Source organism: Bubalus kerabau, chromosome 21 (genome assembly GCF_029407905.1).
Source record: "Bubalus kerabau isolate K-KA32 ecotype Philippines breed swamp buffalo chromosome 21, PCC_UOA_SB_1v2, whole genome shotgun sequence".
Lineage (NCBI taxonomy): Eukaryota > Metazoa > Chordata > Mammalia > Artiodactyla > Bovidae > Bubalus > Bubalus kerabau.
The window spans coordinates 57,215,637-57,225,065 of NC_073644.1; the positions used below are offsets into that span (position 1 = coordinate 57,215,637).

Consider the following 9,429-nt stretch of genomic DNA (forward strand, 5'->3'; position numbering starts at 1 on the left):
CCTTAATTGTCTGACTTTATTTGTTAATATAAGAACTGAAGACTAAATGTATTTTTAAGCATGTTTTTATAGTCTCCTGTAAGTAGTATTTTTGTTTCTAATGATTTTTAACTTCGTGTATTCATTTTGTCTTTGACTCGTCAATTATTCAGATGTGCGGTTCTGTTTGTCAGCTGTATAGGAATGTGTGATTTATCATTCCATCACTGATGTATGCAGTTGTACTCTGCTCAGAGAAGATGGTCTATGTGATATCGATTCTTTAGAAGTTTTTGCAACTTGTTTTATGACCTAGTACATGATCAATTTTGATACACGTTCCATGTTTTTATCAAAAGAAGGTATATTCTCTGTTTTTCCCTATATTAACTAGATGAAGATTCTTTTATGTTGATTGAGTCTTTAATCTTTTTAAATTTCTATGTATATAGTGGCAACAGTCCGACTCTTCTTTCCTCCACTTGTATCATACAGAGATGACATGTCAGTGTTTTTCTGAGGCCTGGCCATGGACTTAGTGCATCATTTCTCAGGGCTCTCCAATGCACAGAAATCAGTGGCTACAAAGAGATGCTTGATGGAGGGGTATTGCCTCCATCTTGTACCAGCCACAGCCAGCTGTTTCCTGAGATGGTCCTGTCCACACAACTTGTGTTCTAACAAGCATCTCTGGAGGGTACGTTAGCCCTTTTGCTGCTAGTCAACTTCTTCTTTAAAACAGAATCTCAGTTCAGAAAACATGCTGAATTGAGAAGTGGAAAGAACTACCATGGATAAATGAATCTGTGGGCTCAAAAAGCAATCTATCTTTCCTTAAGGCAAAATGACTCTGGCTTCACTTGACTCTAATGATTGCCTGCCTCTCTCTTTGGGCAGTTCTCCCCAACCACAGTCTCAGTTGCTTGACCTGCATGTGACTTGAGATCAGTCTGACTGACTGACCTCCAGATCCTGAGATCTTAAAAAGCACCAGTGCCCCTTGCTGGTGGGCTCAGTCTGGGCCTGTGCGTTTGGGGTGTGTACTTTTCCTAAGAGAAAATTCCACCTTGAGTGCTCCACGGGGAGAGTCTTACTTTGACCTTCCATTCTTCTTTCTCCCCCATCTTGGCCTCTGGAATTCTGAGCCTCAGTCTTACCAGCAACCTTGTCATGGGCCGAAATGCTTGCTACTGGCTGCCATTTCTCACCGAATGGTCTGACCTCCTGAAAGAGGTGTGAGGGGCCCTCTCCCCTGCTCTAAAAGTCAGCCACCCCCTGATGGATGCTGGACCATTCTGCTGACTCCCTGAGGCTTTAATGCAGGGCCTGCAGCAGCCGCTTACCTGTCCTCCTTCTCGTCACCTGTGTTGCTGTGCTGTGCTTAGTCGCTCGGTCATGTCCGACTTTTTGCAACCTGTGTTAGTACCTCTATTTATTCTTTTAATAAATCTTACCAGAGTTCACTTTCCAGATTCTGATCCCTATGGAACCAATCTGCCTACTGCCTGCCAAACTCTAACTTTATACCTGGGGGAAGAAATCAGAGTTGAATTCTCCAACCCAATTCCCTAGCTGAACACCGTATTCATAATGTCAAAACAGAAGCCCCTAGCAAGACTAGTACATCCGGACTTATATTATTTACTCCATTATGGCAAATATTATATGCACACATAATTGTTTGATTGCACACAGATTAATATATCTTCTCTACATTTAAATTATAAGCTTCTTAAAGGCAAATATAAACTCAACACAACCCCTTAAATAAAACATGCTCAGAGAGATCTACCAATTGAATTTAATCAATTAAGAGATTAACTTTTGTACTTGTTTATTTGAGTGTAATTTCTTGGTGTCTAGTTCATTCTTACACAAATATTTATTTATGGAGGATTGGGCTTCCCTGGTAGCTTGGTCGGTAAAGAATCTTGTGCAGGAGACCCGGGTTCGATCCCTGTGTAAGGAAGATCCCCTGGAGAAGGAAATGGCAAACCACTCCAGTAGCCTTGCTTGGAAAATCCCATGGACAGAGGAGCTTGGTGGGCTGCAGTCCATGGGGTCGCAAAGAGTAGGGCACCACTGAGTGACCAGCACGCTATGTGCTAAGTAATATTCCAGGCTCTCAAAGAATTATGCTATCAAAGTAAATAGAACAGATTCCCTCACAGAGCTTATGCTGCAGTGGCCGGGGTGGGGGTGGGGGGTTAGACAATAGCTAAATTAAAAAAAAAAAATGAATGTCATATGGGAAAAGGTGCTACAGAGGGAAAAAAAAGTGGGGCAAATGAATAAAGACAGATGAAGGGTGGCGTTTATTGGGAGTTTTGTACGTTTTGCATCTCTTAGAAAATAGGCTTCTAGAGGTCTCTATTTTGCTTGCTTTGCATTTATTTTGAGACTTTTAAACAGAACACACCAAACATGGAGTTTTTAAGTGAAAGTGCAAGTTGCTCAGTCATGTCCAGCTCTTTGTGACCCCATGGACTATACAGTCCATGGAATTCTCCAGGCCAAAATACTGGAATGGGTAGCCTTTCTCTTCTCCAGGGGATCTTCCCAACCCAGGGATCGAACCCAGGTCTCCCGCATGGCAGGCAGATTCCTTACCAGCTGCACCACAAGGGAAGCCCGAGAATACTGGGTAGCCTATCCCTTTTCCAGTGCATCTTTCCGACCCAGGAATGAACCGGGGTCTCCTGCATTGCAGGCGGATTCTTTACCAACTGAGCTATCAGCGAAGCCCATGGAGTTTTTAGGCCTGCAACAAATACTTTTTGCAAATGGTAAGAAAAGAAAAGATTTATCAAGCTTTTAAAAATCCCCTACTCCCCTTTATATTTTAAATGTTGGCAGGGCTGGGGCAGAGGCAGGTGTGGGGAGTAAAAGACACGGGTTGCCGTCAAAATAGAATACGTGGGAATTTATTTTCTTTCTAAAAGCCCTCTGACTCTAACATTTTCAACAACACATTTTATTTAACGGACAAGATCGTCTGTACTATTTTTATTTTTTTTTTCCCCTGGTTTCAGCAGCAGTATCTGGAAACATGAACGATCCTGTGTACTGGTCAGTTTTCCCAAACCCAAACCCCCATGCCCTAATGCTTAACGAGCTGACGTCCCTGAAAAACCCCTGGTGACTCCCACTGGAAGAATCTCAAGGAGCAGGGAGGCTCTTCTGAGTTACCGCGGGTGCTAACCTGGGGCAGGCGCTAGGACCGCCCGGACGCCCACAGGCAGCGCACTTCACCGCCCGTCAGAGGGGCTGAGCCGCCTCTGCTGTTACACAAGCGAGCAGGCAGCGGCAGTCACAGCTCAGCGTCCCTCCCCCTTCTGGTGGATCGGAAGGTATTTACTTGCTATTTATCATTCAGATTTTGGACACCGTCAATGTGCCTTTAGTGTTCACTGAATCTGATGCTCTGAAACGCTGTCCAGCACTTGTTGGCTCACTCTATTATTTTATGTCAATTTCCACAGCTGATGCAAGCAACAGTGCCATAGAGAAATGGGCTAGATATTTCCAGAGGCTGAGATCTGGAGGCATTTGGAGGTGTAAGTACATCGGTCACAGATTTCTAATGTGCTGGCTGTGTTAACTGTGTCTTCTGACCTTCTTTCCTCATTGAAGGAGCCCCACTGTAAGATGCCATCTGCATATTTCATTCACGAAGGAAGCACCAAGACGGTGACAGAAAGCCCTAATGATGGGCCTGAAACTCCACTTTGGAGTGGCTGTGGTTCCCTCTTCTAGCCTGTGGGTTTGCAAGAGAAGCTGGGTTTGCAACAGAGTTTTCATGGAGAAGAGCTTCTGCTCAGGGCTGCAGGCTGCTAGCTTACTGTCTGCTCTCTGTTTTCAAAGCTCAAAGATGGTCCTTTCTAATCATTGCGGTGGTGCAGTGTAGGAGTCTTTGTTATGCTTGGTTTATTTCCAGTTTCAAATACTCTTATCTTAAATGTGGATTACCAGAAAGCTGTGAAACCATTCTGTACCTCTCAGGGAAAAGCCATTGAAGAAAATTCGAGTTTGCTTTCTCTTGACCGTACTATACTCAATACTCCAATTAGTAGGTTACACACAGAGACATCAAAAAAAGAAAAAGAAAAAAAAAAATCTAGGATTCCCTTTCTTGTTCAACAATAAATCTGGTTATGTGTGATAAGGGAGTAGTTTGGCGTTAGAAAACCTAAAATGAAGATGACTGTACAGAAGAAAGTGGACATTCTCTCTAAGTATTTTACGAATCAATTGCAGTTGCTCTTTTAGGGCTTTGGTACCAATTTTATGCATTAAAAACTCCTTGAAAACTTTAACGCCTTGTCAAATTGTTGAGTTAGATGATTATTTTAGAAATTAGATCAAATTTAAGAATCTTATACCAAAATGTAATAAGTAGACATATTTATAAATCCATAAAATGTTGAGTTTTATTAATGGTCAATTCATAGAAAATTTTAAGGTAAACAGTGTCATTTAATTTATTTCAGGAAAGAAAATATCAAACTAAGACAAAGCAATTCATCAATAGTGGAAAAGTGACTTCAATGAAAATGGTTTTTAAAATAAGTTTTAAAAATAGTTTTAGTGGTTCAAAAATTAAGTACATTGTATTTTCAATATTGGAATGCCTTAAGTGAGATAAAAAATTATTTACATATTGAACATTTGAAAACAGTCGTAAAACTCTATTTTGTAGAAGGAAGAGGGACAGAGGATACAAGGGAGGGAAAAATTAAGTCTTATTTTATTGTTCCATACTTTGTATATTTTTAACATTCTGACTAAATATTTACTCTATAAATATGCTACCTATATTTTTCAAAATGTAACAAAAATTACAAATGTGTGTATTAGATAACTTGCAACATCATTAAATGCAAATGAATATAAGTATATAAAAATAGCATGCTAATATTGCTATGTAGTATTTCTTAAGCAGGGAAAATCTTTTTGAAGATAATGCCTTGCTTCTAGTGGAAATTAGCAAAATCAGATTGGGGTTAGTAATAGCCTTTCAATATTTTGTGATGCAAAAGTCATTTTGAAAGTTTATTTTTAGTTGGTATATCAAAATTCTGGATAGCTCTGTGAACATTCCGTAATAAAATATCTCCCTCTCTCTTTTAAAAACATTTTCTATATTCCAAGTTCAGAATGATGACTCGATTCTTCCAATTAATACTTAGTTTGAAAGTTCTTGCCCAACATAGGTTTTGCATCCTCGATCTTCAGTTTTATGTCATATTCATGCATGTCTTATCATAAATGATTTTTAAATAACTTCGTTATATGTTCAGTCTAAAGACTCATTGAATTTAGTGATGATAGGGGGAAAAATCTTGAGAATATAGATCTTATTGGGAATTTGATATTTTTCTTAGAATCTGAACCTTCTTCCTGAATTGAAGTTCTAAAACTAAGTCCACTGGCTCAAATAAATTAAGACAGCACTTAACCGAAATCTTGAATTGCTGGCAAGCCAGTGGATCTTAAGCTGAAGAATAAAATGCCAAAGAGGAAACTAATTTGTTTAAGTGTGAGAGTAGTGACTATCTGGTGATGTTATCGCTGAGGATAACCCCTTAGGCCTTGAGAAGTCTCCCTGCCTAGGAGATCCAGGTGAATGTCAATATTGTCTATGTTTACTAAGTAAGGTAGAGATTTCTAAAAGATTCATTTTGAATACACATTTTTATTTAAAGAGCTTCAGCAGATAGCAAATCCAGTCATACCAATTTTGCCCACAGAAATATGAATTTTTTTCTAAAGAATATAGTATATTTGGTATGGAAATGGTGCTTAGTAAGACATTTAAGAAAGAAATAAAAAATAGCTTTTACATGATTAAACCACCTACAAGAAACTAGTGTAAAGAGAGAGAAGACACATCCGCTCAGTTTACTTTTATTTTGGTTTTCTGAGCACCTGTGTTTTGAGTAAGGAAAGATGTCTCCTAGTAGAAGCGGCAGAAAACGCCTCTGGGGGCTGACTTCCAGTGGGAAGCCGTGGGAAGCACTTTGTTGCTGTTCAGTCGCTCAGTTGTGTCTGACTCTTTGCAACCCCATGGACTGCAGCACGCCAGGCCTCCCTGTCCTTCACCATCTCCCGGAGCTTGCTCAAACTCATGTCCATTGAGTTGGTGATGCCATCCAAGCATCTCATCCTCTGTTGCCCCTTCTCCTCCTGCCTTCTATCTTTCCCAGCATCAGGGTCTTTTCTAATGAGCCTGCTCTTCGTATCAGGTGGCCAAAGTATTGGAGCTCCAGCTTCAGCATCAGTCCTTCCCATGAATATTCAAGATTGATTTCCTTCAAGATTGGCTGGTTTGATCTCCTTGTGTTTACTGAAACCAATGTAAAGAAATGACAAGTCATCCTTCTCAATTTGTCCTGAAAAGTGATTCCAGTGCTAACCTGAGTTTTTCAGAATCTGTTGGCCAATATGCAAGCGACAATAAATAGGAATTATATGTAATTTGAGAATTTATTTGATATCTAAATATGATTTTCCCTTATTAAAGACCTAAAGGAAAGGCTACAAGAGGGTATCGATGGCAGGCCATGTCCACAGCAGTTACAGCTGTGCAAACAAGAGGGATAAATTACGTCTTTTGCTGGAATTTGGCAATAGAAGTAAGCGATTATCCATATAATCACTTTTTCAGAAGAAGCTTTTCTTGAAAGCAAAGATCTTGCTGTTTATAGAAATTGATTTTACGAATAAAGAAATGTTTGTAGGCGCAGAAAGCTTTTAAATAGATGAGACACAGCCTTTGGGTATAAAAGGGTCACTAATAATATGAAATACATGCCATGCAGTGTTGATAAACTGATTTATCCAAACATTAATCGTCCCTACTGGTTCTCACAACTGGAACTGATGTAAATGTGTTGTGTCTTTCAGTCACTAAGTTGTGTCCCACTCTTTATGACCACATGCAATGCAGCACGTCAGGCTTCCCAGTCCTCCATTATCTCCCGGAGTTTGGTCAAACTCCTGTCCATTGACTCAGTGATGCCATCCAACCATCTTATCCTTTGTTGCCCGCTTCTCCTCCTGCCCTCAGTCTTTCCCAGAATCAGGGTCTTTTCCAGTGACTGGGCTCTTTGCATCAAGTGGTATAAGTATGAAGCTTCAGCTTCAGCATCTGTCCTTCCCATGAATATTCAGGATTGATTTCCCTTAGAATTGACTGGTTTGATCTCCTTGCAGTCCAAGGGACTCTCGAGAGTTTTATCCAACATCACAGTTCAAAAGCATCAATTCTTCGGTGCTCTTTATGGTTCAACTCTCACATCCATATTTGACTACTGAAAAAACCATACCTTTGACTATACAGACTTTTGTTGGCAAAGTGATGTCTCTGCTTTTTAATATACTGTCTAAGTTTGTGATAGCTTTTCTCCCAAGGAGCTAGAGTATTTTAATTTCATGGCTGCAGTCACTGTCCACAGTGATTTTAGAGTCAAGAAAATAAAATCTGCCCCTGTTTTGTGAGACACCACTAATAGATGCTCATTCCCTACCCCTAGGTCTTTTATTTGAGGGAAGGAATTAAAAACTCGAAGGAAACTTGACAGATATTAATCATGATTTCTTAAGTGTTTAAGTTGCAAATGAGCTTTGCTTTTCCTCCACATATAAGATAATAACTCTAGTTTGCGCTTTAGAATCAGTATAAAATATTATTGGCAAAGGATTTAATATTTTTGGATCCTCTTTTTAAATAGTTATTTATAGGTTTTTCAGTGTAAGCCAGGGACAGACTTTAGACCAGTAAACAAGATATGTCCACCATTCATGGTCTCCATCATTCCATCATTTTGAGAAGGGTAATAGGCAACAAGCACTTATTATGAGGGAAACACATGATTATTAAAGTTCTTTTAAAATTATTATTATAGCTTCTTTCAGATAAACCAGAATAGATCTGATAGTTACTAACTTGAAAATGAGAAGAGAGTGCTATGATAAGGAATGACTTGGTGGCTTTTTTAGATGTGGTTGTCTAGAAGGTCTGCTGAAAAGGTGATGTATCATCAGGGACCCCAGTAAAAGCGGCAGCCAAGAAGAGAGGAGCACGTGATATCATAGAAAAAGTGTAGACTGTTGCAAACCTGCCACAATTTAAATCTTTTCTACGTCATTCTTAAACCTTGACATCTGGAGAATTCCACCCCCTTGATAAAAACTTTACAGAATTTTGAGAACAATGACCTTTTCATCACAGAGTTTTGAGAAGAATGAGGTAACATGTTGGATGTCCAGAGCAAATTTAAATTTCCATAATAATTTATGAAGTACTGACACAGCTTTATGAATTCACTCCTTGGAGTATCTAGTCAAATAAACAAGTGTTGGACTATTTTATCACTCCTGTGCCCCTTCCTTTAAATTGGTGATTCTGTATCACATGGAGAAAAGATAACATGCCCACAAACAGCAGAAAAAAAGAGCATCGCTCCTGAAATTCCCGTAGACCAAGTCTCCTTGAGGAGCTTTGTTAGAAGCATTCATGGTAGATTTTTGATCATCTCCTCAGAAACCACCAACACGGTGCTTGATGGGGATTAATTAAGGTGCTGTTCCTCCCAGGGAATGCCAGACTGAGATGACCACACCCAAGAAACTTAGACACATGTGCCCTAGCTGGAGTGTGCTCGCTGGGCTTGGCACGTCAACCACAGGTTCTTGCGGAGTTCAGTGAAATGAGCGTGGTGCCTCACAGTGCCCGGCGCAGGGTACACGCGCGGGGCGAGGAGGGGAGTTCTTTGATGAAAACGATAGTTCGCTGGTACTTGGAGTGACTCACACCTAAACAGTTTTGGAGTTTTGTCATCTCATCAGTGTGCAGCCCTAAAATATATACGTGTGCACAAACGGCTGCAGGTATGCGTCTGTGTGTATATATGTGTATACATTGTGTGTATATATATGTGTATACATTGTGTGTGTATATATGTGTATACATTGTGTGTGTATATATGTGTATACATTGTGTGTGTGTATATGTGTATACATTGTGTGTGTATATATATGTGTATACATTGTGTGTGTATATATATGTGTATACATTGTGTGTATATATGTGTATACATTTTGTGTATATATATGTGTGTATATATATGTGTATACATTGTGTGTGTATATATGTGTATACATTGTGTGTGTATATATGTGTATACATTGTGTGTATATATATGTATATATACACATTCCAGTGAGCTACATCTGCATGATAACCAAATAAATCAATCATTGGTTTATAATAAGTCCACAATCCTGATTCTGAGGCCAAAATTCTATTGTGTTTACTCTGATAACTATGGGTAAATTCTCATTCTCAAGATTGCAGTTGACTCATAACCGGTCTATATTGCAATATCCTATATTTTTAATACATAAATATTTCAATCACCATAAAATAAATACAGACCAAATCCATTA

General features: G+C 39.3%; 1 long non-coding RNA gene across 1 annotated transcript; it reads left to right on the top strand.

Annotated features, from left to right (window-relative positions):
* Window positions 1-2,690: 2,690 nt before the first annotated feature.
* Window positions 2,691-6,498, top strand: LOC129636189 (uncharacterized). Its single transcript, XR_008706779.1, has 4 exons — window positions 2,691-2,765; window positions 3,012-3,329; window positions 3,462-3,536; window positions 6,225-6,498. It is a non-coding gene; the product is annotated as an uncharacterized LOC129636189 (long non-coding RNA).
* Window positions 6,499-9,429: the final 2,931 nt, after the last annotated feature.